Below are 26055 nucleotides of genomic sequence, written 5' to 3'. Positions count from 1 at the left end.
GATGAGTGGAGTATAATGTGGGAAATATGAATTTGGCAGGAAGAATGCGAAAGAATATTGCCTAAAATGCAGAGAGATTGCAGAGCTCTAAGATGCAGAGGGATCTGGGTATCCAGTGCATGTATACTAGAATGCAGGTACAGTAAGTAATTAGGAAAGTTGATAGACTAATAACTTATTGTGAGGGAAATTGAATGCAAAATTTCTAAGGTTGTGCTTCAGTTGTGCTGGGTATATACATTTTATACTGATGACACCACAGCTGGAGTGTTATTTACAGAATTAATCACGAGGGCTGTTATGGCACAGTGGTAGTATCCCTATCTTTGAGCCAGGAGGCCTGTTTCAGCAGTATGTAATAACATCTGAACATGTTGATTAGAAACAAAAATAGATTAATCACCTTCTTAAATATGTAAGGCAGTTAAAGTTTTATCAGTCTAATATCTGGAATGGTGGTGGAGTTGTGTGTTATGAGGAAAAGTTGGACAGGCCAGGTTGAAATCTGTTGGAGTTTAGAAGGGTAGGAGAGAGTTGGTTGAAACTTCTAAGATCCCGAGGGGTTTGGACAGGGGGATGTGAAAAGAATGTTCCCTGTTTATGGTATAAAGGGTTGCCCATTTAAGATGGATGAGGTGAGCTTTTTTCTCGAGGGGATACTCCATAAAACTCTAAAGCCTTTAACCCCATGTTCCAATGTCACTTTCTGTGGCTGTGTTAAACATCATTGGATGATGAAGCATCGTGGGACATTTCTCCCCCATGTTTTGAGTGCTGTATAAATGCAGTCGAAGAATGTCGTTTGCTGGTATCACTTTTGGATTTATTCAGGAACCTTAGTGTTGCTAGTTGTTGATGTGATGCCAAGATTTCATTTGTGTGTGTTCAAGGCCCATTTTAATTTGGAATGGCCTTACTCCACGCACATCTCCTCACGATACTGTGAATTAAACAGTAGTGCTACCTGACCCAACCTGCTATTTAGGAAGTCTTGAGTGCTCTTGGGGTGTGGTAGTGTCCCTACCTCTGAGCCAGATGGCCTGGGTTCAAGTCCCATCATGTCTCTGAACAGGTTGGTTGAAGATATTCAGAAGGCCTTAAACTTTCCACTTGTTGATTTTCTTTATAGCTGCAAAGCCTCTTTTTTTTTCATTCTGATGCTGTGTGTAATGTAATTTACATGTGTTGGGCTCCAAAACTCTCCATCTCTGGGTCTATTGCAGATGCATAACTTGAAGTAACTTCCTGATAGAAAGAACGGAGTAATTCTTGCTTGATGACTCACTGAGTAATTTAAAGTCTGTTTAAATTCCGGTTGCAGAGCTGGGGTCATGACCCACTCCTATCTCCTCTTTCCCATTGCATTTTGACCTCTGGCAGCAATTTTGTGTTGCAAGAATTTGTTGGCATTTAACTCTTGAACAACCAAGAGACTAATGGTGAGGATCTCCAAACTGAACCAACTAGAAATAACCTATCGCCATCCCACCTACTATCCTCAGCCATAACCCCCCTCCTCTCTTTATTTCAGAGCTCTCTGACCCCTCCCCCATTTCTGAAGAAGGGTCCTGACCTGAAACATCAGCTTTCCTGCTCTTCTGATGCTGCCTGGCCTGCTGTGTTCCTCCAGCTCTACACTGTGTTATCTCTGACTCCAGCATCAGCAGTTCTTACTATCTCTTAGAAATAACATAATTTATTTTTTTTGGTTGACGTGTGTAAGGTAGGGCGGAGGCAGAATTTTGCAAATCTTGACACGTTCTGAATATCTTCGTGTTTTTCACTTCAATGTATTGGTCCTATGACCTACCCACAGGACCACTTATATCGGGAAATGAAAGATGGTTTTGAGTAGAGATAGTAGGAACTGCAGATGCTGGAAAATCTGAGATAACAAGGTGTAGAGCTGGATGAACGCAGTAGGCCAAGCAGCATCAGAGGAGCAGAAAGGCTGACGTTTCAGGCCTAGACCCTTCTTCAGAAAAGATGAAGGGTGTAGGCCCGAAACGTCAGCCTTCCTGCTCCTATGATGCTGCTTGGCCTGCTGTGTTCATCCAGCTCTACACCTTGTTATCTATGGTTTTGAGTAGATGGTTCTACATTTGAGGCGGAAGTTGGCTGGGCTTTGATTTCATTGGAAGAACAAATACTTTGTCCTCACTCAGCTCTAGCAAAAGCACGTTCATAGATCCATCGAGAGAGATTTCATAGATCCATCACCTGAATATCTGTCTGTGAGCTCTCATCAGATGACAAAGGAGCAGTGCTCCGAAAACTTGTGATTTCACATAAACCTGTTTGGACAATAACCTGCAGGGCTGGATGAACACAGCAGGCCAAGCAGCATCATAGGAGCAGAGAGGCTGACGTTTCGGGCCTAGACCCTTCATCAGAAAAGGGGGAGGGGAAGGGGGTTTTGAAATAAATAGGGAGAGAGTGGGAGGCGGATAGAAGAGGGATAGTTGCAGTGGGAGAGAGATCCCTTGAGCGAAGCCTCTTCTAAGGATGCCTAACCTGAAGAAGTTACCCTCCATAGGCCCGAAACGTCAGCCTCTCTGCTCCTATGATGCTGCTTGGCCTGCTGTGTTCATCCAGCCCTGCACCTTGTTGTCTCGGATTCTCCAGCATCTGCAGTTCCTACTATCTCTGGACAATAACCTGGTGTCGTGTCACTTCTGACTTCATTCAAATCGTGAATGTGTTGTGTTTTGAGCTGGGGATCTCCCTCATTTGTCAGACTGTCCCATAATCATTAATGTCTACTGCAATTGAATCACCGAGAAACTTTGTATTTTATTCTGTCTCTCTACATCCTCCTCTTCTAGGCCCTCCACCCTTTCCCCTCCTTGTACTTTCTGCCAGTTAGATATAGGTAGTGATGAGATCATTATTCACCCAATGTATCCCCAGTGCAAATGGCTTTTAATCCCTTCAGTGAGTAAACATTCAATTGAGATCCTTTAACAAAAGACTTCCAGTTCCATTTAATTTGATTCTGTAGTCATGGCAAATGACCTACACTCAAGTGCTGTGGAAACACAATGCGATGAGCTCTCTATCCTGTGAGATGAGGATGTTTCCCAGTTGCTCGTCAAGTCTGCAGAGTGACATGAGTCCCTCTGCACTGATTCAGATTTGAGTTGACATGAGGTTACCTAAGGTGCTAGTCAACTTATTAGCAATGGCCTGTGTCAAATGCTGATCAGTTCACACTTCAGTCTTCAGAGATTATTGATGATTTTATGAGTCTGTGTGACGTTGTTTTGTGTTCTCACCTTTCAGTGATTTGAAATTAGAGGGGATATATTTATCCCAAAAACCCTGAAGGGATTTCTTTGTAGGATAAATTTGTGGATTGTCCTTATTCATTGATTCAAACAATGTTACAGCTGCATTTGCTATTGCTGGAGACTGGGAACAATATACTATACAACCACTAAACAAAAAAAAATAAAGAACTGCAGATGCTAGACTGTAGAAACAAAAGCAGAAATAGCTGGAGAAACTCAATAGGTCTGGTAGCATCTATGCAGAGTTGACGTTTCAGGTCCATTCTGAAGAAGAGTCACTGGACCCGAAATGTTAATTCCACTTTCTCTCTCCATAGATACTGCCAAACCTGCTGAGTTTCTCCAGCTATTTTTGTCTTTGTTTCTCAATAGCCATGATTAACTTAGGATTTCAATGTGTTGATTGAACAGGTTACATATACATTGGGAGTGGCATGTAACACTGGTCCAAAATTGTTTTATTTACATTTGGTTAAACTCTTTTTATTTCCAATCAAAGGATAAGGTCACACTAATGTGTTTGTGTAAAATGAAGTGAATTGTTCATTGATTTTTAGTTGCAAAGAGCTTTAGGACTGTTTTACAAAACAAATCAATCCTTACAAGTCAGAAGGCCTGTGTGTGAACAGGACTGGGAGCATTTGCTTTAATCTTTCTGGCCACTGGACTGTCTGTTTCTGAGCTGAGCAAAAGTTTATGCCATATCCTTGTGATTCTAAATTAAAGGTCACTGGAAACACATAAGTGGGGGTTGGGGGGGTTAAGGGAAGGAGTGAAAACCTAGTCAAACCTTGGGCAATCAATCTGATTGGCCAGTCCTTCCCTGCCCCTCGTTGGAAATTTTCCTTTCTCCCTGAAGGTGCTGATTGGTACAGCCCAACAGATGCTTATCACTTCGGCGATAGCTCATAATGTGCAAATTGGATGTGGTTTTATTTTTACTTGTTCATTGGATGTTGCCCATCGCTAATTGCCTCTGAGAAATTGGTGGTGAGCTGCTGCCTTAAATCTCTGCAGCCCTTGAGATTTAGGGACACCTGTCATACTGTCTGGAAGGGAGTTCCAGATTTCAACCTAGCCACACTGAAAAATGTCACTGTTCCTTCACAGTTAGGATGGTGCATGGGTTGAGAGGGTGTTTGCACGAGGTGGTGTTCCCATGTGTCTGCTCAGTTTGACCTTCTAGTGGTAGTGTCTTGGGTTTGGAAGATGCTGACAAAGAAGAATGGATGCATTGCTGCACTGCCTCTGGGTGGATGGCACACATTACTGCTACTGTGTCAGAGGTGGAGGGAGTGAATGTTGAAGGTGGTGGATGGGGTGCCAATTAAGTGGAATGCCTAATTTTGGAAGTGTCGAGCTCCTTGACTGTTGAAACTGCACCCACTCGGGCAAATGGCAACTGTTCCATCACACTCCTTGTGGCTGGTAGACAGGCGATGGGGAGATGAGCAGTAAGTTACTCACTACAGGACTCCGAGCCTCTGACCTGCCCTGGTAGCCATCAGATTTATATACTTAGTCCAGTTTAGTTTTGGGTCAATTTTTATTCTTTCATGGGATATGGATGTCAATGGCTGGGCCAATATCTATTGCCAATCCCTAATTGCCCCGATGGCACTTGAGACTATGACAAAGGTGTGGCATCACATGTAGGTCAGACCATGAAAGGATGACTGAGTTCCCTCACTAAGTGACAATAAAGTTTGTTTACATGGTCACCATCAAACTAACGTTTTTAAACTTAATTTAAATTTCATCATAGACCATATGGGATTCGAATTTGTGTCTGGAGCCTCTGGATTTTTATACCAGTGACATGACCATTACACCACTGCTTCCTCCTATTGTAACTGTAACTGAATGTTGATTGTGGGGAATTCAGCGATGGCAATGCCTTTTAAATGTGAAGGTTAGATTCCCACTTGCTGGGTATGCTCACTGCCTGGCATCTCTGTGCCACGTATCAGCCCTAGACTGGATATTTGTCCAGGTCATGCTGAATATGGACACAGTATCTAGGGAGTTGTGAATGGTGCTCAACATTGTACAATCAGTAGGAAAATCTCCATTTCTGACCTTGTATTGAAGAGAAGGTCGCTGATGAAGCAGCTGAAGGATGGTTGGACCTTGAACAGCACCTTGAAGAACTCCTACAGAGATGCCCTGGGAATGAGGCCAGTGACCTCCAACAATTACTGCCATGGCCATAACTAGCAGAGAGTTTTCTATTGACTCCACTTCTGCTAGGGCTCCTTGATGCCACACATGGTCAAAAGTGGCCTAGACGTTAAGTCATTCTCCCCTCTCCTCTGGAAATGAGCTCTTTTTGTCTATGTTTGGACCAAAGTTGCAATGAGTTCAGGGGCAAAAGTGATCCTGGCAGAACACAAGTTGAGTATCGGTGAGCAGATTACTATTGAACAAAAGTGACTTGATAGCACTGTTGATGACCCATTCTGATGCCTTTCCGCAGAATTGTGAGAAGAGTTGGAAAATATGCTTTTCAGCATCTGTCCTTCCCAAACCTCAGTTTGTAAAGATAAACAACTTCTGCAGTCTAGCTTCCTGCAGTGCAACAGTGAAGGCTCTTAAATTTTGCTGCTTCACCACTTTGGGACATCTGAGGTCATGAAGAAAGCAATATAATTGCAAGCTTTCTCCCTACAGTTGAAAGCCATTCATTAATCCTTTGTCAAGGTCACACTGTCCAATCTTAATAGGTTGCTGAGATATTTAGCTTCATACCTGTGAGATTTATGGTCTCTATTCAGCCAAGCAACCACCTGCTCCTTCAAGCATGGTACAAAGAAAAAAGATTCTTTGGTAAATATTCCTTCCCCACCTCTCTAGAAATAATGCAATAATATCAAGCAAAAAGGCTATTTGACCTATTGTGCCTCTTCTGGTTCTAGGGTAGAGCTTTCCAATTAGTTCCATTCATCTGCTTTTTTTCCATAACCCTGTCAACGTTTCTCATTTTGAATTGCAATCTAATTCTCTCCAATATGGTATTAATGAACATTTTTCTACTGCACTTTCAGGCAGTGCAGTCCAAGCTATCACAACTAGCTGTGTTGCCAAAAAAAAGGTCCTCCCTGAAGATTCTGATGTGCATTTTTGTATCCCCGACAGACAAAACTACCACTTTGAGAAAGTTGTTGCCACCAGCCCGCTCCATGTTTAGTTAGCGTAGAAAAACTCACAAGAAACACATGATGTAACAAGAAGTGGATAACCAGATTGAGTAAATTTGTCTCCCTAGTGAATTTGGCTCAGCAATTCAAGACACCCCTCTCTGAAATCGGCTACTTCAGATTGGGAATGGGATAAGGAATTTCTGATGTGTTTCCCAACAGTGCTGAACAATGCATTTTTATGCAGTGTAAGCCATAACTAATGGGCTTTGCCCACGCTTGTGTTTGTTTCTGTGGGATCGGATTGTCACGTTTGCTCTACCTGGCTCCTCATGTGCATTTCCCAAACTGGTGTGGCACTAAGGTAAGCGCATTAGTACATCCATAAGCGTGGTGATTGATCTGTATGGCACAGTGGAGTTCGTCATGTCCCAATTAGTCTTGAGTATCACTTAGCTCATGCTCAGCGTGATCAGGGCAATAGCTGTGATATCAAGTAAAAAGAGGCTGTTTGATTCATTGTATCAATCAGCTGTTTGCAATAATAATTTGTACATAGACTCTGCAAATGGATATAAAAGGTGTATTTAGCAGGAATATGTTGGTGAACAAAATGCATGGTTAAACCTTGCAAAATGGGTCTTTCCTGAAAGTGCAATATTGCCAGTAGGGTCAGTAGTGAGTGCGCTGCTATGGACAGGAGGTTCTGAAATGTCTACAGTTTGATAACAAAGTTGAACTGCATCTCAGTTACTTGGTGTAAGCTTTGCATAATTGAACAGAAACTTGCTTATATATATCATCTGGAATGACATGTTCCAAGAAACTTGGCAGGAGCAGCTCTAGAAGGCAAAACGTGGAACTGAGCCACATGAGGGGATATTGGGGCAGGGTGATCATTCACTTGGTTAGTGGTGTAGATTTCAAGAAGAGCCTTTAAAGGAGGAGAGCAAAGTTGAGGCTATTATGGAAGACAAGGTGCGAGATAACTTATAAACACAGCTACTGATTCATGGAGTAATTCAGATCAGGAAGACCGAAGAGGCCAGCTCTAGAGGAGGTGCAGATATTTGAGGCTTGTTAGGTTTGAGGAGGTTATGGGATGGGAAAGGGTGAGGACCTGAGGGGATTTGAAATTAAGGTGAAAATTTTAAGAATGGTGATTTCTTAACTAGAAACCAGCCAGCATGCATGGTTACACTGTATGAGCAGATGTTTTAATAAGCTCAGGTTTGCAGAGGAGAAAGTTGGAAGTCATCCAGGAGTTCATTGTAATTGCAAAGCCGAGAGATACAAAGGCAAGGATGAGGGTTTCAGCAGTAGATGAGCTGGGGACACATTCAATTGTCATGGTCCATGTAGGTACCAATGATGTAGCTAGAAAGAGGAAACAGGCTCTGTTGAGGGAGAATGAGCAGCTAGGTGCAAATTGAAAACAGGCCCACAAAGGTGGTAATCTCCTGAGTTACAAGCAAATTGGCACAGGGTCAACAAGATTAAAGAGGCTCAAAGATTGTGGGAGAAATGAGATCTGAATGAAACTTATAAAATATAGAGAGGCCTGCATAGAGTGGATGTGGAGAAGATGTTTCCATCAGTAGGAGAGACTAGGATTCGAGGGCACTGCCTCTGAGTGAAGGAACAACCCTTTAGAACTGAGATATAATCATAGGATCCCTACAGTGTGGAAACAAGCCATTCACCCATCCAAGTTCACACCAACCCTCTGAAGAGCATCCCACCCAGACCCATCCCATTCCTGTAACCCTGCATTTCCCATGGCTAATCCATCTAACCTGCACACCTTGGACACTACGGGCAATTTAGCATGGACAATCCCCACCGAACCCGCACCCCTTTGGACTGTGGGAGGAAACCCCATGCAGACATGGGAAGAATGAGTGCTTCACACAGTCACCCGGGTCTCTGGTGACGTGAGGCAGTGGTGCTAACCACTGAGCCAACGTGCCACCCCAGAGGAGGAGGAATTTCTTCAACTAGAGGGCAGTGAATCTGTGGAATTCATTGCCACAGAGGGCTGTGGAGGTTCAGTCATTAAGTGTATTTAAGACAGAGATAGAGATAGGTTCCTGATTTATAAAGGGATCAAGGATAATAGGGAGAAGGTAGGAGAATAGGGTTGAGAAACATTATCAACTATGATTGAATGACACTGCAGACTTAGAATCATAGAATCCCTACGGTATGGAAACAGGCCATTCGGCCTAACAAGTCCACACCACCTCTCCAAACAGCATCCCGCCCAGACCCATTCCCTGACCCCTGTATTTCACATGTCTGACCCACCTAAACTAAACATCCCTGGGCACTATGGGCAACTTGATAAGCCAACTTTGAAGGGAGGGGGGGGGAAGAGAGAGAGAATGAGAATGTTGGGTAATGTTTTGAGAGTGGAACTTGGTGCTTTTGGGATGCTGCAAATATGTGGTCAAAATAAAATCAGCATTAAACCAGTTGGGTAATTCCAGGCAGCATTTCTTTACCCTTGGGGCATTGTGAATATGGGACTTCTGCCCCCAGCAGAGCTGTTGAGGCTAGCAGTCGATTGAAAAATCTCAAAACCAAAGAAGACAAAGGTATTGAAGATTACTGAACTAAAGCAAGTGGATGGAGTTAAGATGCAGACCACAAAGTAAGTGAATGGCTGAACTAGTTCGAAGGACTGATTTTGGCCGTCTCCTGTTTCCCTGTAGGGAAGTGACTCAGATTTGTTAAAGAAGCAATTTAGCATTCATATACTTGAATGCGTTCAATGCCATTTCACTGCAGATGCAGCCTTAAATTCACACTGGGTACATCTGTAGGATTATCCTATACAGAGATACTTATCTGCATTGCCAGATTATTCAGTGTGTGTCAAGCTTGCTTTATGTAAATGCAGGAAGAATTGGCTGGTCTGATTGTAGACCTGCCGGCCAGCCAGTCAACATGCAAATGAGGAACAAACTGATGATTTAATGTTCTGCAGCAGACATTGGCATTTAAATGTGGATCTTTGGGCAGAATGAATGACCTTTTTGTGTGAGTGCAGTCTGCTTAGCTAAGGCCTGAAGGGGCCTCTGACTGATGCTCAGACTTGTTACTGTATGAATGTCGGCTTATTATCCATACAGAAGAATTAAAGTGGCAATTTAAATAATTCAAAAAATGTAATTGCAGTTGACACTTATTGAATCAATCTGTTCCTTGCAGGCAAAAGGTCTTCAGTTTCACAGACATGACACTCCTCTTGTGTTGGCCTGTTGATTTGGGTCTCAAAAGTCTAGCTCCCAGCATTTGTACAATTTAATCCTTAACCTGGTGACAGAATCTGTTTTACCTGGGTCTGAGAGTCTTCCCCTGGGCTACGACTGCAGTCAATTTAGCTTCAAAGATTCCAGGGACTGGATTAACGGGCTAATAAATACCTGAAAAACAGCACGATCAAAATTAACAGACGTGTTATAGCAGGTATTGGAAAATGGTATGGTTAAATACTAGCAATAGAAAGAGCTTCTTCTATAAAACAGCTATAAAGTATGCAGGATCTCCTAAACTATATTAGACAATTTCTCTTAAAGTGTAGTCATTCCATGGAATTAACAGCATAGTAGCTGGCCATTCAGCCCAATTGCTCTATGCTGGTGTTTATGGTCTGCACAAGCCACTTCCTATTGTATCCTCGTTTCAATCTGTGATTCTTTGTACTTCTTTCTCTGTCGTGTTTATTCTGATTCTCCCTAAATATATCTACGCTGTTTGATTCAAAAGCTTCCTGTGGTAGTGAGTTTCACAATCTACTCCCTGTTAGTATGTCAGCAAATTGCACCATTAATTTTTGTAAATAGAAAGGCCTCACAGACAAATTTCTAGCACTGCTGAACTCCATGTGTAACGAGAACAACTTTTTGGTTTTTATGTAGTGCCTTTTATGTGGTGAAATATTTTGAGGGATTTTGAAGGAAAGTTGACCAGTAGGACTTGATTCTGAACCACATGAGGCACTTGGACAAATGACTAAATGTTTAGTCAAAGTGTAAGGTTTTAAGGGGTGTCTTAAAAGAGACGAAAGAAGAACAAGTGTTTGAGGGAAAATCCTGGAATTTAAGGACTCAGTAGCTGAAGGAGCAGTTATCCGTGGAGGAGTTGTTGAAAATCGGGGATATTCAAGAGGTCAGAACAGAAGGAGCACAGAGATTGTGCAGTATGGAGCTGGAGGAAGTTGCAGAGATGGGGGAGAATAAGGCCAAGTTGGGATTTGAAAAGTAGGTTGAGAAGTTGTTTTAGAATAACAGCCATCTATTTTGGTGAGGAATATCGCCTTTGTTGGCCTCAATGTTAGTTTCCTACAGAAAAACTTATCAAATAAATTCCACTCCCCTAATCATTCCTCGTCAAGATTGAGAATCTAGACATTTTAAAAGGTTGGCTCAACCGCATCATACAACCACTTTCAAGTATACCTAGGTTGTTTTATTCATGGGGTGCTCCGAAAGAAGATCTGCAATGAAATTCTGTTCACCCAGGTATACAGTTTCACTGTTCACATGCATAACGATGAGCAGAATAAATATGTAGTTGAGCAGAATTGTTTTTAGTTCTACCAACATGCGTGCCCTGTTCAACAGGTCATTCTATAAAAATTGAGAGTTGGTGATGGCTGTGCAAACCAGTTGGCCTGAAAAGGTTCGACGTGGAAGCTGTGAAATGACTTCATCCACAGGTCCTGTGGAAAGGCTAGACAGTGCCATTGGTATTTAGTCAATTCTACAGTCGGTGGTTAATCCTTCACCCAGTATGAGTAATCCCTGTAGACTAGTGTTGCAGGAAGGGTTGCTGGCAGCAAATCTAAGCAAGGTAGACCTTAACACAACCAAATGCCAACTACTGGCATCCCGTACAACTAGTCACGTTTGTGCCCCAGATGAAATTTTAAACAAGAAGTGAAGAACTGTGGAAGCTGGAAATCTGAAACAAGAACAGAAAGTGCTGGAGAAACTCAGCAGGTCTAGCACCATCTGTGAAGACAGAAACAGTTAACATTTTGGATCCGGTGACCCTTTTTCAGAACTTCAGATGGAGTTTTGTTGGACTCGCAATCTAAGGCCTGTGTTCCAGAGGGAGCCCTACAATGCGATCTCTTCTCTGTGACGTTGAACTGGTGCCGATCTGCTTGCTGCTGCAGCTCACGTGGCTTTAAAAATCTCCTGGGCACTATTTGAGAGAGAGCAGAGAGTAGTTAGAGTCTCCTGACCAAAATTCTTTGGCCAGCATCACTGAAATGAATCGGCTCTAAAGCAGAGAAACTTTGATGGCAATGGAGTGTGGGACCAGTTGACTAGCTCTTTAGAAGAACTAAGAAGAAGTTGAGAGGAACTGGACAATTATCTCCATTGGCATTTATGGGATCGTGCTGTGTACAAAATGGCTGTCAGATTTGACAATGTGGTAGACAGTGACCTTCCGAGCAGAGATAGTTAGAACTGCAGACACGAGTCAGAGATAACAACAGTGTGGGGCTGGAGGAACACAGCAGGCCAGGCAGCATCAGAGGAGCAGGAAAGCTGACGTTTCAGGTCAGGAGACCGAGCAGGAAGGCTGACATTTTGGGCCTGAAGGGTCTAGGCCCGAAACGTCAGCCTTCCTGCTCCTATGATGCTGCTTGGCCTGCTGTGTTCATCCAGCTCTACACCTTGTTATCTCAGATTCTCCAGCATCTGCAGTTCCTACTATCTCTGTTTCAGGTCAGGACCCTTCTTCAGTGCAAATGGGTCTACGTGATCTGTTTGCAGACTCCCAGTCGAAATTTTAATAAGCAGCTGGAAGTGCTTTTTCGTCCTGTCCCCCTTTTGCTTTACCCACAGAACATTAGGCAGCCTTACCTCCTTTTTATTCAGGGACTTCAAATGCCTTTTTGTGTCTGTTAATAGTTCGTGACTGTTAGAAGTGCATTTACTATAGCATCTTGTCTGCTTTACGTGACTTGCCTCAACTGTTCATTCAAATTGGACTTGGAACTTGAGCTGTTTTGCATAAGAAAAACCAGGAAATGAAGCATGTGTTGTTTCTGACAGCAAGAGGCCTCTCGCAAACAAAGTGAATAAGCAGGATGTTTTCTGTACTTTGTTTGGCTGCCGTTTTTGTGTTTAGCATTGAATTTCTGATGCTGACAGAGGGCAACGTGCCCTGCCTCTGATCATGGGTTTAAGTCTCGACTTCAGCATGAGATCTAGGCTGATCCTCCAGTACGGTGATGGAGTGCTGCACTGTTGGCAGTGCTGTTTCTCAAACGAGATGTTAAACCAAGTCCTGATCTGTCCTCTCGGGTGGGATTTTGAATGCACTGTGGACTTAGTAAAATTAAAAGGCCATTCATTTTGCAAAGCTTTATTGTTACAGACCTGCAACTGTGTAAATTATTCAAGGGTATTGATTGCTTGCACGGAAATTACTTATCTTAGTCTGTGACAAAGTATGTGCAAAGATCAAAATATTTTTAAGGGCAGGGAAGGGAGTCTCCAAGAATGAATGGCCAGTTTTCCTCTTACAGTTGCAAGCAATCTGCGACAAAAATAAGATCATGAAGAAAAATAATGCTTTTAAATTTGTATCTAACTAATCCAGCTTTCTCCAGAAATATTGGGAAACGTGGCCTCTGAGAATTAAGTTCAATTAGAAGTCGGAACAAAAAGTGCTGGAGAAATTCAACAGGTCTGCAATGGCTCAAAGATTGGTGTGGGAGAAACTGGTTTGAGTTAATTGGAGACAACAAGGTGCAGAGCTGGAATGAACACAGCAGGCCAAGCAGCATCATAGGAGCGGGAAGGCTGATGTTGCGGGCCGAGACCCTTCTTCAGAAATGGGGGAGGGGAAGGGGGTTCTGAAATAAATAAGGAGAGGGGGGAGGCGGATAGAAAATGGATAGAAGAGAAGATAGGTGGAGAGGAAACAGACAGGTCGAAGAGGCGGGGATGGGGCCAGTAAAGGAGAGTGTAGGTGGGGAGTTAGGGAGGGGATAGGTCAGTCCAGGGAGGACGGACAGGTCAAGAGGGCGGGATGAGGTTAGTAGGGAGGAGATGGGGGTGCGGCTTGAGGTGGGAGGAGGGGATAGGTGGGAGGAAGAACAGGTTAGGGAGGCGGGGACGAGCTGGGCTGGTTCTGGGATGTACTAGGGGGAGGGGAGATTTTGAAGCTTGTGAAATCCACATTGATACCATTTGGGCTGCAGGATTCCCAAGCGGAATATGAGTTGCTGTTCCTGCAACCTTCCGGTGGCATCGTTGTGGCACTGCAGGAGGCCCAGGATGGACATGTCGTCTGAGGAACGGGAGGGGGAGTTGAAATGGTTCGCGACTGGGAGGTGCAGTTGTTTATTGCGAACCGAGCGTAGGTGTTCTGCAAAGCGGTCCCCAAGCCTCCGCTTGGTTTCCCCGATGTAGAGGAGGCCACACCGGGTACAGCAGATGCAGTATACCAGATTGGCAGATGTGCAGGTGAAAGTTTGCTTGATGTGGAAAGTCTTCTTGGGGCCTGGGATGGGGGTGAGGGAGGAGGTATGGGGGCAGGTGTAGCACTCCCTGCGGTTGCAGGGAAAAGTGCCAGGTATGGTGGGGCCGCTTTGCAGAAAACCAAGCGGAGGCTCGGGGACCGCTTTGCAGACCCGTTGTGGCCTCCTCTACATCGGGGAAACCAAACGGAGGCTTGGGGACCACTTTGCAGAACACCTACGCTCGGTTCGCAATAAACAACTGCACCTCCCAGTCGCGAACCATTTCAACTCCCCCTCTCGTTCCTCAGACGACTTGTCCATCCTGGGCCTCCTGCAGTGCCACAACGATGCCGCCAGAAGGTTGCAGGAACAGCAACTCATATTCCGCTTGGGAACCCTGCAGCCCAATGGTATCAATGTGGATTTCACAAGCTTCAAAATCTCCCCTCCCCCTACCACATCCCAAAACCAGCCCAGCTCATCCCTGCCTCCCTAACCTGTTCTTCCTCCCACCTATCCCCTCCTCCCACCTCAAGCCGCACCCCCATCTCCTACCTACTAACCTCATCCCGCCCCCTTTACCTGTCCGACCTCCCTGGACTGACCGATTCCCTCCCCAACTTCCCACCTACACTCACCTTTACTGGCCCCATCCGCGCCTCTTCGACCTGTCTGTTTCCTCTCCACCTATCTTCTCCTCTATCCATCTTCTGTCCGCCTCCCCCTCCTCTCCCTATTTATTTCAGAACCCCCTTCCCCTCCCCCATTTCTGATGAAGGGTCTAGGCCCGAAACGTCAGCCTTCCCGCTCCTATGATGCTGCTTGGCCTGCAGTGTTCATCCAGCTCTGCACCTTGTTGTCTTGGATTCTCCAGCATCTGCAGTTCCTACTATCTCTGAATTAATTGGATATTGGAACCAGTATTGGGGAAGGAGGGAGCTGTTCCAAAGGGATGGGCTTCACCTGAAACAAGTTGGGGCCAGAGTTCTGATGTATCACATAACTAGGACTCTGCATAGAGCTTTAAACCAAATAGTGGGCAGGATGGATTCAGTTGCAGGGAAAATTATGGAAAAAGTTTAAGGGGGGAGGTGGGTTCAGGAGGGTCAGGAGAGTCACACAGCACGGAAACAGACCCTTCAGTCCAACTTGTCCATGCCGACCAGGTTTCCAAAACTAAACTAGTCCCATTTGCCTGTGTTTGACCCATATCCCTCTAAACCTTTCCCATTCACGTACCCATCCAAATGCCTTTTAAATGTTGTAACTGTACCTGAATCTGCCACTTCCTCTGGCAGTTCATCCCACATAAGAACCACACATTCTGCATGAAGAAGTTGCCCCTCGGGTCCCTTTTTAAATCTTCCCCTCTCACCTTAAAATTATGCCCTCTAGTTTTGAACTCCCCTACCTGGGAAGAAGACCTTTTGCTATTCGCTTTATCTATGCCCCTCATGATTTTACAAACCTTTATAAGGTCACCCCTCAATCTCCTACACTCCAAGGAAAAATGTTCCAGCCCAACAGGTCTGGATGAGATACATCCAAGGATGACGAGGGAAGCAAGGATGGAAATTTGGAAGGCACTAAGGTTAGCTTACTTATTTTCCTCCGATATAAGGGAGGCCTGGGAACTACAAAGTAAAAGACAGCAAACAATCAAGAGAATTGAAATAGCAAGGTAAAACGTTGAAAGATTTAAAAACCCGAACCAAGTCAAATTGATTGTGATAAATGTGGGAGCCCAATGCTTAAAGCAGACGGGCTCACCACATGTCAAGCCATTCTCAAATAACTGAGCAGCCAGCTTCAAGTGGTAGAATTATCGATGGGTTCTTAAAGTTTCCAAAACAAGTAATTGGACAGAGAGTGTGGAAAGAGTCAGCAATCTAACTTCAGGCATAGCAGATAAGGAGACAGTTATGAGAATGGGAGGGGCAGTCAATGCTGAACTGAGGTGGTTGTACTTAAAGGTGCACAGTATATGAAACAATTTGTGGGTATTACAGAGATGTGGCTGCAAGAGAATCAGGGCTGGGAACTAAATATCCAAGGCTATTTAGTAAAAAATTTAAATATCCACAGCAGAGGGGTGGGGTTGTCTTGTTCGTATGAAATGAAATTAAATCAATAACAAGAAGTGATATAGAGTCAAGAGGTGTTGAATCCATGTGTGTAGAGTTGAGGAAATGCAAAGGATACAAGACCCTGATGGGATTTGTGTCCAGGCCTCCTAGAGGAGTCAGAATGTGGGGAAGAAAGTAAGCACTAAATAGAAAAGGTGTGTAAGAATGGCACTAATACAATATGCAAGAAAAGTAATTCTTACAATATCTATGAGATGGTTATTTGGAGCAGCTTGTGGCAGAGCCCACTAGGGAATGGGCAATTCTGGATTTGGTGATGTGTAATGAGGCAGAAATGGTTAGGGAGTTGAAGGTGAAGGAACCTCTAGGAAACTGGCCATAATATGATAGAATTCACCCTGCAGTTTGAGAGGGAGAAGCTGGAATCAGACGTGACAGTATTACAGTTGAGTAAAGGGAACTACAAAGATATGAAGGACGAGCTGGCCAGAGTTGGTGGGAAGGGGAGCCAAGCGGGGAAGATGGTGGAGCAGCAATGGCAGCAGTTTCTGGGGATAATTCGGGAAGCACAGCAGAAATTCTTCCAGAGGAAGAAGAAGCCTGCTAAGGGGTGGATGGGGTAGCCGTAGCTGACGAGGGAAGTCATGGACAACATGAAAGCAAAAACGTGGTGAAGCCAGAAGGTTGGGAAACCTTTAAAATCCAGCAGATGATAATGGAAGAGGGGGGAAGGATGAAGATGAAATATGAGTAAGCAAATTAGTATAAAAGAAGATTGCAAGAGATTGTTTAGACATCTAAAAGGTAAGAGATAAGCAAGAGTGGACATTGGACTGCTGCAAAATGAGGCTGGAAAAGTAGAAATGTGGATAAAGAAATGGCGGAGGAACTGAATAGGTAGTTTGTTTCAGTCTTCACCGTAGAAGATACCAGTAGCATACCAGAACGTTAGGAGAGTCAGGGGTCAGAGATGAATGTAGTGGCCATCACTAAGGAGAAGGTGCTGAGGAAGCTGAAAGGCCTGAAGGTGGATAAATCACCAAGATTAGATGGACGACAGCCCAAAGTTCTGAAGGAGATAGTTGTGTCTGTGGAGGCATTAATTTCTGAAAGATCACCACTACTGGAGTCAGGGAGAGTCCCAGAGGACTGCAAAATAGCTAATGTAATACCCCTGTTTAAGAAGGAAGGGAGGCAGAAGACAGGAAACTATAGGCCAGTTAGCTTTTCCTGGATTGTTGGTAAGATTTTAAAGTCCACTGTTAAGGATGAGATTGCAGAGTACTTGGAAGTGCATTGTAAAATGGGGCTGAGTCAGCATCACTTCATCAAGGGGAGGTAATGCCTGATAAATCTGTTAGAATTCTTTATGGAGATAATGAGCAAATTAGACAAAGGAGAGCCAGTGGACGTGATCTATTTGGATTTCCCGAAGGCCCTTGACAAGATACCTCACAGGAGGCTGCTAAATGAGGTGAGAGGCCATGGTGTTAGGGGCAAGCTACTGGTGTGGATACAGGATTGGCCTACTGGCAGAAGACAGAGTAGGAATAAGGGAGTCTTTTTCAGAATGGCAGCCAGTGACCATAGAAGTTTTTTGTAGGGGTAGTAGGAACTGCAGATGCTGGAGAATCCGAGACAACAAGGTACAGAGCTGGATGAGCACAGCAGGCCAAGCAGCACCACAGGAGCAAAAAGGCTGACGTCTCGGGCCTAGAGCCTTCATCAGAAACCTGTTTTCTGTTATTATTTCTGGTTTCCAGCATCCACATTTTTTTTATTTCCAGGTTGAATGAGACTTGACTGATCTTTTTGGGTTCAGAGGGAGTGGCGACATTGGGAATGTTTAGGATAGACATCTCTGGTCCACATCACAACCACCATCTTGGATGCTGGTTTGAGGCCTTTCATGCCTAAAATACCATTTTTATTTTCTTTCTTCTCTCCAAAAAAATAAGCAGGAAGCAAATACTGTGGTCTCAGTTTAACCAGGGATGTACAGTAACAACATTTAAAAGGCACTTGGATGGGTACATGAATAGGAAGGGTTAAGAGGGATGTGGGCCAAATGGGACTAGATTTATATAGGAAATCTGGTTGGCATGGATGAGTTGGACTGATGGGTCTATTTCTGCTCTGTATATCTCTGACTCTAATTGAAGATTTGTAAGAAATTGCTGAATAATATTGGTTGACCAAAGGTGGGAGTGTGGGTGGGAGCAGTGGGAGAAGATTGGAGGTTTAAAAATGTGACCTATGATCTGTTCTGCCAGAGTTGGTGAACACTGGTCAGTAATAAGTTAGCATGTGCTGCCTTGCCATCAGAAAAGTTGACTTCAGTTTGAGTGGGAAATTGGACACGTGGGAGCTGGTATGTTGACCATAGAACTTTTTTTACTTTTGGAGACTATCTTCATTTAAATGTGGTTCAAATGTTGCACTGAAGAAATGGAAACTGTGTGTGTAATGTGGCGTAGGGGCAATGCTGTCTCCCTGTTTACTCCACCCCTACACTTCAGATGTGTTAATGAGGCATTGTTTCCAGTTCTGTATGTCATGTTTCCTACATTATAGCACTGACCAGCCCTTCAAGTGCTTCATTGGTTGCAAGGTCTTTGTCTCCCCTTTAGATGTTAGCTGTTATAAAGTTGTCTCTGTGCAATTACTGAGTCAGTGGCCTTCTGGGGAGAAAAAATAGAGTGATGATGCAGTATGGTATCCATTAGGTAGAGAAATGTGTTACTCATTATAGCTGCTCCTATGATGCTGCTTGGCCTGCTGTGTTCATCCAGCCCTGCACCTTGTTGTCTCGGATTCTCCAGCATCTGCAGTTCCTACTATCTCTCACTCATTATAGCTTGTTGGCCAAGGACTGAATTCCAGCGAGAACAGAGTGACCATAAATATTTCATTGCTTTTGTCTAAATAGCTCTTGTTGTGATACTATTGTGCGCGTTCAGATATTGAGATTTGTTTTCAAGACCACTCTGCCACAGGGACTTCATTCAGGAGAGTAACTACAACTGTTTCCCTTGAAGAGAGATATGGTAGGATTGTACCATTGTGTTGTCTTGTGCTGTGTCTCGACTGTAGAATGTACACATGAGCAGAAGTTTGTCAACTCTAGTCATGATGAAAACTCCAAATGATGACTTTTTGCCTTTTGATTAGTCTTCAGAAGAATCCATTCTCCCAAACACTGCCTTCCCACTCCAAGTATAGAGTGACCCAACACTTTGTTACCTGACTGGGTGATTATCACCTTGCGATTATCCAGTCTAATCTCAAATACAACTAAATTAAAGGGTTTAAAGGAAAGTGCAAACACTTTCTTTTTGCATGCTTTGTGATTTTTTTTTTTCAACGATCGTCAGAATAATCCAATAGGTCTGCACAGGATTAAACTCGCCCTGGAAATTTATCCTAATGTAGGCCTCAACCTGAAAAAATTACCAAGTCATCATCATCTAAGGAATGCAAACACTTCCAACAAAAAGACACTGAAGTAAAATGCCAAAATTCTCCACCTCATTTTCAAACCTGTTGGTCTTGCTGTTCTCTATCTCCAGGAGCTTCCTACAATCGTTTGAGATATCCAAACTTTTCCAATTCTGGTCACTTGGACATTAACTATGTTTGAATTGCTTGACTGTTGATGGACATGCCTTCAGCTGCTAAGGCCTTAGGCTGAAGGATTCCCTTCATAAGCCTGTCTACCACATGTCAGTTAAGAACCTCTTTCAAAATTTGTCCTTATTTTGCACAGCATGGTGTCACATCTTGGTTGGTAACTCCACCATGAAATGTCTTGTATAATTCCATTAATGGTCCCATATTGGCCATATAGATAGAAGCCGGATAAGGGAATAGATTTATGTGGAGGAGGAATGAACAGTGCAAACTATAAATATAAGTTGTTGTATTCGTTTTGTTTACCCTCTACACCACCTCAAGTTAATTATAATTAAATGTAAATTCACTGGAGATCAGTTCCTGCTGTATTGTCTCCTCTGGGGCAGGATATGGGTCCTATGATGTTTCTTTCTTTTAGTATTACATTGAAGAATTTTGAACTTTTACATACCATAAAAGGCTGAAGTTTTGGTTTTGAATCTATCACAATGGAATTTATTTTTTGTTTTGAAATATTTTCTTACAGTACGAGCAAAGATATTTTTTTAAAACCATCAGTGTGTGAAATCAGTTTGGATAATGTCTGAGTTTCCATTGTTGGATGTGTTCAGCCGATTGAATGTTCAAAGGTTTAACTAATTGCCCTAGAGGCTTATGAACATTGAAGTCTCACCGGGATCTTGCGTGATATAGCCCACTAGCCTGGGGTTTCTGATGCTGCAAAAGACAACCTAGTTCAGACAGTTGAAAAAATTGTAACTTTCCTTACATGGAAATGGTTTCCCCTCTAGTTCACATTGGTATGTTAATGGTGATGGATATGAGACTGAAAGAAATCTAAAAGTTCTCAGTTGCTACTTTTAATATTACACTGAATTTGCAGAACAGAAACCTGACACTTGTGCTTTCTATCATCTTAAATAATTAAGCTCTGTTGCCGGTTGATGGAGTAATTGAAAAAGACAACGTGCAAGAGGCCAGAAGTGGAGAAACTCTGGAATCTTGGAGGCTTGAGGGAAACTCCAGATCTTGGGCGGGATGAGATCATGCAGGGATTTGAAACCACAACTGAGAATTTTAGGATCTCCTGGGAAAGTGACAGACTATAGAAGTACACCAGCTTGAACAGATCATTTATTATCACTGACGTAAAGGGGCCTATAAGATATTGTGCTGGTCATTTGAAACAACTACAAACTACTCAATACCAAATTTCAGATTGTATAAAATTACCTAGAGCATATCTCGTGGGAATAGGCCATTCAGCCCACCTATGTGATGGTACTAATGCTTCATTTACACTGTCTAACATTCTTCCTCATCTTCACATCATTAGCATAATCTTCTTCCTCCTAAATAAAAGCAAAATACTGTGGATGCTGGAAATCTGAAACAAACATAGCGAACGCTGGAGAAACTCAGCAGATCTGGCAGCATCAGTGGAGAGGAAACAGTTCACTCTTTAGTGTCTGGTATGACTTCTTCAGAACTCTTCTTCTCTTTCAAATGCTCATTTGGCTTCCTTTTGAATGCATCTATACTACTCAGCTTCAACTGTTGGTCATTTCTATTAGAATATTCATTGGGGACAATGAATCAACTATGATTCTTTGTCCCAAGCTCTGGGTTAAATCTCCAATGCAGTTGCTTCTGTGTCAACGTGACATGATGAATTGAAGAGCGATGTTTGCATTCTCCCCCATTTTCTGCGGTGTATCCTCCTCCAGCTAAAGATGGTGGTTGGTTCTAGTTTGGAATCATCTGCTCAAAATGGACCAATCTAAGCAACATTTTCTGCCTCTGTCAGTCCAAGCAGGCTGCTTTTGTTCTGGATGGTGTCAAGCTTCTTGATTTGTTTCTTGCGGCTGCACTCATCCAGGCAAGTGGGGAGTATTCCATCACACTCCTGTGCCTTGTAGATGGTGGACAGGCTTTGGAAAGTCAGATGTGAGTTACTCACCGCAGGATTCCTGGCCTCTGATCTGCTCTTGTAACTATTGAATTGGACTTACCAGTTAAATACTGTTTCTGGTTAATGGTCACTCTCAGGAAGACATTAGTTAGGGATCCGGTGATGATAATGCCGTTGAGCATCAACGGACAATGGTTAAGTTTTCTTTTGTTGGAGTTGGTCATTACCTGGCACTTGTTTCTTGTAAAGCCAAAAGAACTGTGGATGCTGTCAATCAGACACAAAAATAGGAATTGCTCGAAAAGCTCAGCAGGTCTGGCAGCATCTGTGGAGAGAAATCAGAATTTAACATTCTGGGTTGATTGATCCTTCGTCAGAAGTGATGGCAGTTAGGAAAATGTTGGTTTATGTGGAGAAGATAGGGTGGGGAAGGGGGTAAGGAATAAATGATATGTGAGGATAGAGCCCAAAGAGAGAGAAGAACAGTTGGACAGACAAAGGAGTGGATTACGATTCTACTAGGTGGATGAATAGCTTTAAAGGGGACTGTTAGCGGCTAACAATAGCAGACTATGTGATAACAAGAAACAACCCAAAACGTTAACTCTGATTTCTCTTCACAGCTGCCAGACCTGCTGAGCTTTTCCAGTAATTTCTGTTTTTATTCCTGATTTACAGCGTCCACAGTTCTTTCAGTTTTTATTGTGTGATAACAAGGCCTGGTTGTGGGGGTTGGGATAAGGATATGGGAGAGCTCAAGCCTTAAAGCTATTGAATTCGATAGCGAGTCCGGAAGACTGCAGGGTCCCTAGGTGGAAAATGAGGTGTTGTTCTTCCAGCTTTGCTGGAATTTTCACTTGTGTTTTGTATATGTTACTTGCCATTAATCAGTCCAAAACTGGAAGTTGACTGAGGAGTTACAGATAGTGCTGAACATTGTGTAATCATCAGTAAATATCTTCACCTCTGATCTTTTAGTGATAGGTCCTAGATGAAGGTGTGAAGCACCCTGCTCTATGAAACTTCTACAGAGATGTCCTGGGGCTGAGATAATTGATGTCCAAAAACCACAACCGTTTTCCTTTGTGCCAGGTATGACTCCGTCCAGTGGTAATATTTCCCTTGGATTCCAGCTTTGTGAGGTCCCCTTGATGGCATGTTTGGTTAAATGGTGTCTTGACATCAAGGCCAGTCACTCTCAACTCATCCCTGGATTTCAGCTGAATTGTACGTGGTTAGACCAAGGCTGCAATGGATTCAGGAGCCAAGTGGCCCTGGATTAGTCCAAGCTGAGTGTCAAAGTTATCCCTTTGCAAGTGTCACCTAATAGTACTGTAGATGATCTCTTCCATCATGTTGCTATTGATTTTTGAGAATTTGCTAGGTGGATTTGTGCAGAGGGCAAGTTTCCATATTGCTGAGTGGACAGTATTGTAACTATTCCAGTACAGCTCCGCTAAGGCCATGGTTATTCCTGGAGTGCAAGCCTTCAGTACTATTGCTGGAATTTTGTTGGGAGCTATAGCCTTTGAAGTGTCTAGTCTCTTCAGCTGTTTCTTGATATCACCTGGAGCATATAAAATTGTTGTGTCTGTGATGCTTGTTACCTCAGGAGCCGGCCGAGATGAGTTATCCATTCGCCACTTCCGACTGAAGATACTGTTGTAGATAATGTGGCAGTCAACTTGACACAGCAAGCTGCTGTAGTCAGGAAACTAAGTAGAGCCATGTGATCTTTTACATACACCTGAACGGAAAGGTAGAGCCACTGTTTTGAAAGAACACAAGAACCAGGAGTAGGAGTAGGCCATTCAGCCCCTCGAGCCTGTTCTGCCATTGAATACAATCATGACTGATCTCGTCTTGGCCTCAACTCCGCTTTCATGCCCACTCTCCATTACTAACACATTACTAATTATTATGTTTATCTCTTCAAATTTATTCAGTGTTCAACCCTTCACTGCACTCTGGGGGTTAGTGATTTCCACAGATTCACAATCCTTTGTGGGAAGTTGTTATTTAATTCATTCACATGATGTGGGTACTGTAGGCTCGGCCAGCATTTATTATCCATCCCTAAATGCCCAGAGTCAATCACATTGCTGTGGGTCACATATAGGCCAGACCTGGTACGGACAGCATTTTGCCTCCCTAAGAGCATAGTTTTTTTTTACCCCCGAAAACCTTAATTCCAGTTTTTTTTATTATTGAATTCAATATTCCACCATCTGCCATGGCAGGATTTGAACCAGGTCCCCAGAATATTACCTGGGTTTCTGGATTAACAGTCCAGTGATAATACTACTAGGCCATCGCCTCCACAGAGTAATTCTTCCTCATCTCTGTCTTAAATTTGCCACTCCTTGGCCCAAAGCTATGACTTGTCATTCTAGATTGCCCCACAAGGGAAAACTTCCTCTCTACCTCTACTTTGTCAATCCCTTTTGGCATCCTGTATACCTCAATTAGATCTCTTCTGATTCTTCTAAACTCTCTAGTGAGTACAGGCCTAAATTGCTCAATCTCCCCTCAGCAAACAAGCCTTTCATCTCTGGAATTAATCTAGTGAAAGAGAGAACCTCTGACCATGCTGCACTCCCTCAATACAGCCTGTTGGTCTAGATTTTCTATTCAAATCACAGGACTGGAACTTGAACCAACATTCTCTTTTGATTCTGAGTCAAGTGCATTATTGTAACGCAGCACATACGGAAGGAATATCAGAAGCGTTATTGTAACGCAGCACATACGGAAGGAATATCAGAAGAATTATTGTAAGGGAGGGTGGCTAAGTAAGTGGAAGGTGCACATGATGGTGTGGGCAGCTATCGTCATTGTTGCTGCTTTGCCTTCAGATTATTTTAAACCATCACAAGACGTATGCAGCAACTCATCTGCTTTGTGATGTTTCCTCCACAGGCAGTGCTGTACTATAAATAAAGTCTTAAAGTTGGCAATGTAACTGGAACCTCAGCAACCTGTGGTACTGAGCTTTTTACTGGCTGTCTTCAGCCGAACATGAGAATGTGCTGAGACACTGAGGGCCTTGAATCCAAAAGTACATTTTGTGTTGTATATAGACAGTCCAATTCATTTGGTGAAGAAAACTGATTGATATCAATAACACCTTTTGGATTAGATAGCGATTTAACATTTCAGAAATTTGCTATGATGCTCCATGGGAGACCTACCAAATAAAACTTGACACTGAGGCGAGGTAGGAGATATAAAGACAGGTGACCAAACACTTGGCCAAAGAGCCTCTTAAAGGAGGGGAGAGATGTGATCTCCGAGTTGAAGAATGGATTGTGGAAAACAGGGCTGTCACTGATGGAATAATTCACGTGTGGTATTTATTGCATTCAATCGAGTATTAACCCTTTCAGATCCTTTCAGACAGGCCAGAGGGTCCATGCACACTGATGTGTGTGTGCAAATGCATTCACATCCCATTTCAGAAGGTACTGCCACACATGGACTTCAGAGTTCCTTGCAATGGCAGGAAAAATGAGAGGGACTGTAGACTGGGTACACAACAGAATATGCTGGGGCCATTTCAGAGAGCAATGAATGACATTGCTGGGAGTCTGGAGTCACATGTACGACGCAAATGGAGCTTGTAAGATCTCTGTCACTATTTGTTCTCTCTCTCTTTTGACATGTGTCTTCCATCAGGTCCAGAGGCTTTTGGCAACCTCTTCCTCCTCTAGATTTTGTAACTACAAAAGTAATAAATCACTTTCTGCTTTTTAAATAGAGTAGTATTTAAGGGATAAAGATTCCAGCGATAGAGATTCTTCTGGAATGATGGCACAGAGGGAGCAGGAATGGAACCAGTGAAACAGAATATTGGGTGCTGGGTACAGCGGGTAGCTGATCGACACCCACTTTCCTCCTCTCTGTGCACACCCCTTCCCCCCCCCCCCTCCCCCCAGACTAATTTCTGTTCCTTTTATCCAAAAAGAAATTGAATTTCTGCGCAGAATATTCATCTGAATGCAAACACTTTTATCAAGAACAAAATCAGTATGTGGTGTTAATTTTTCTTGTGAATGAATCTGGTTATTATGTCAGTATTGCAGATTTAAACACTGCTCCATCCACGTGATGTTCTTGTTCTACGCTAGATTCTGGCATGTGTCTGTTAAGTGCGTTCTTTTCTCTTTTGTCGGTTCTTAACAACTCTGCAATATACTGTCAAAACTAAGTGGAGAGGGGAACATGTGCTTGAAAAGAAGAGTTGTTCTCGAGAGAGAATGCATATTTGGCATAAGCAACAGGTCATTTCCGTCCGAGTTCTAAACTGCTTAGATGTTGCGTTAATTTTTCCATAGCTCGATTCAGCTAAGGAGCAAATTTTCAGCCTGGGCGGAGTTTGGTTGCTGCCTCTCGTTATAGGCATGATCACACGACCTCTACTTTCTTCTTCCTTTTTGGCATGGCCACAAATTGCTATCCATTCCTAATTTTCCTTGAAATTATTGCATGTGCTGCGATCCATGTCTTC

At 43.4% G+C, this 26055-nt stretch overlaps 1 protein-coding gene across 1 annotated transcript in view; it reads left to right on the top strand.

The window, feature by feature from the left end:
* lasp1 (LIM and SH3 protein 1) overlaps positions 1 to 26055 on the top strand; it is a 164059-nt gene that overhangs the window by 101392 nt on the left and 36612 nt on the right. The window lies entirely within an intron of this gene.

Source organism: Rhincodon typus, chromosome 30, assembly GCF_021869965.1.
Source record: "Rhincodon typus isolate 14 chromosome 30, sRhiTyp1.1, whole genome shotgun sequence".
NCBI lineage: Eukaryota > Metazoa > Chordata > Chondrichthyes > Orectolobiformes > Rhincodontidae > Rhincodon > Rhincodon typus.
This window is presented reverse-complemented; position numbering and strand designations above follow the sequence as displayed.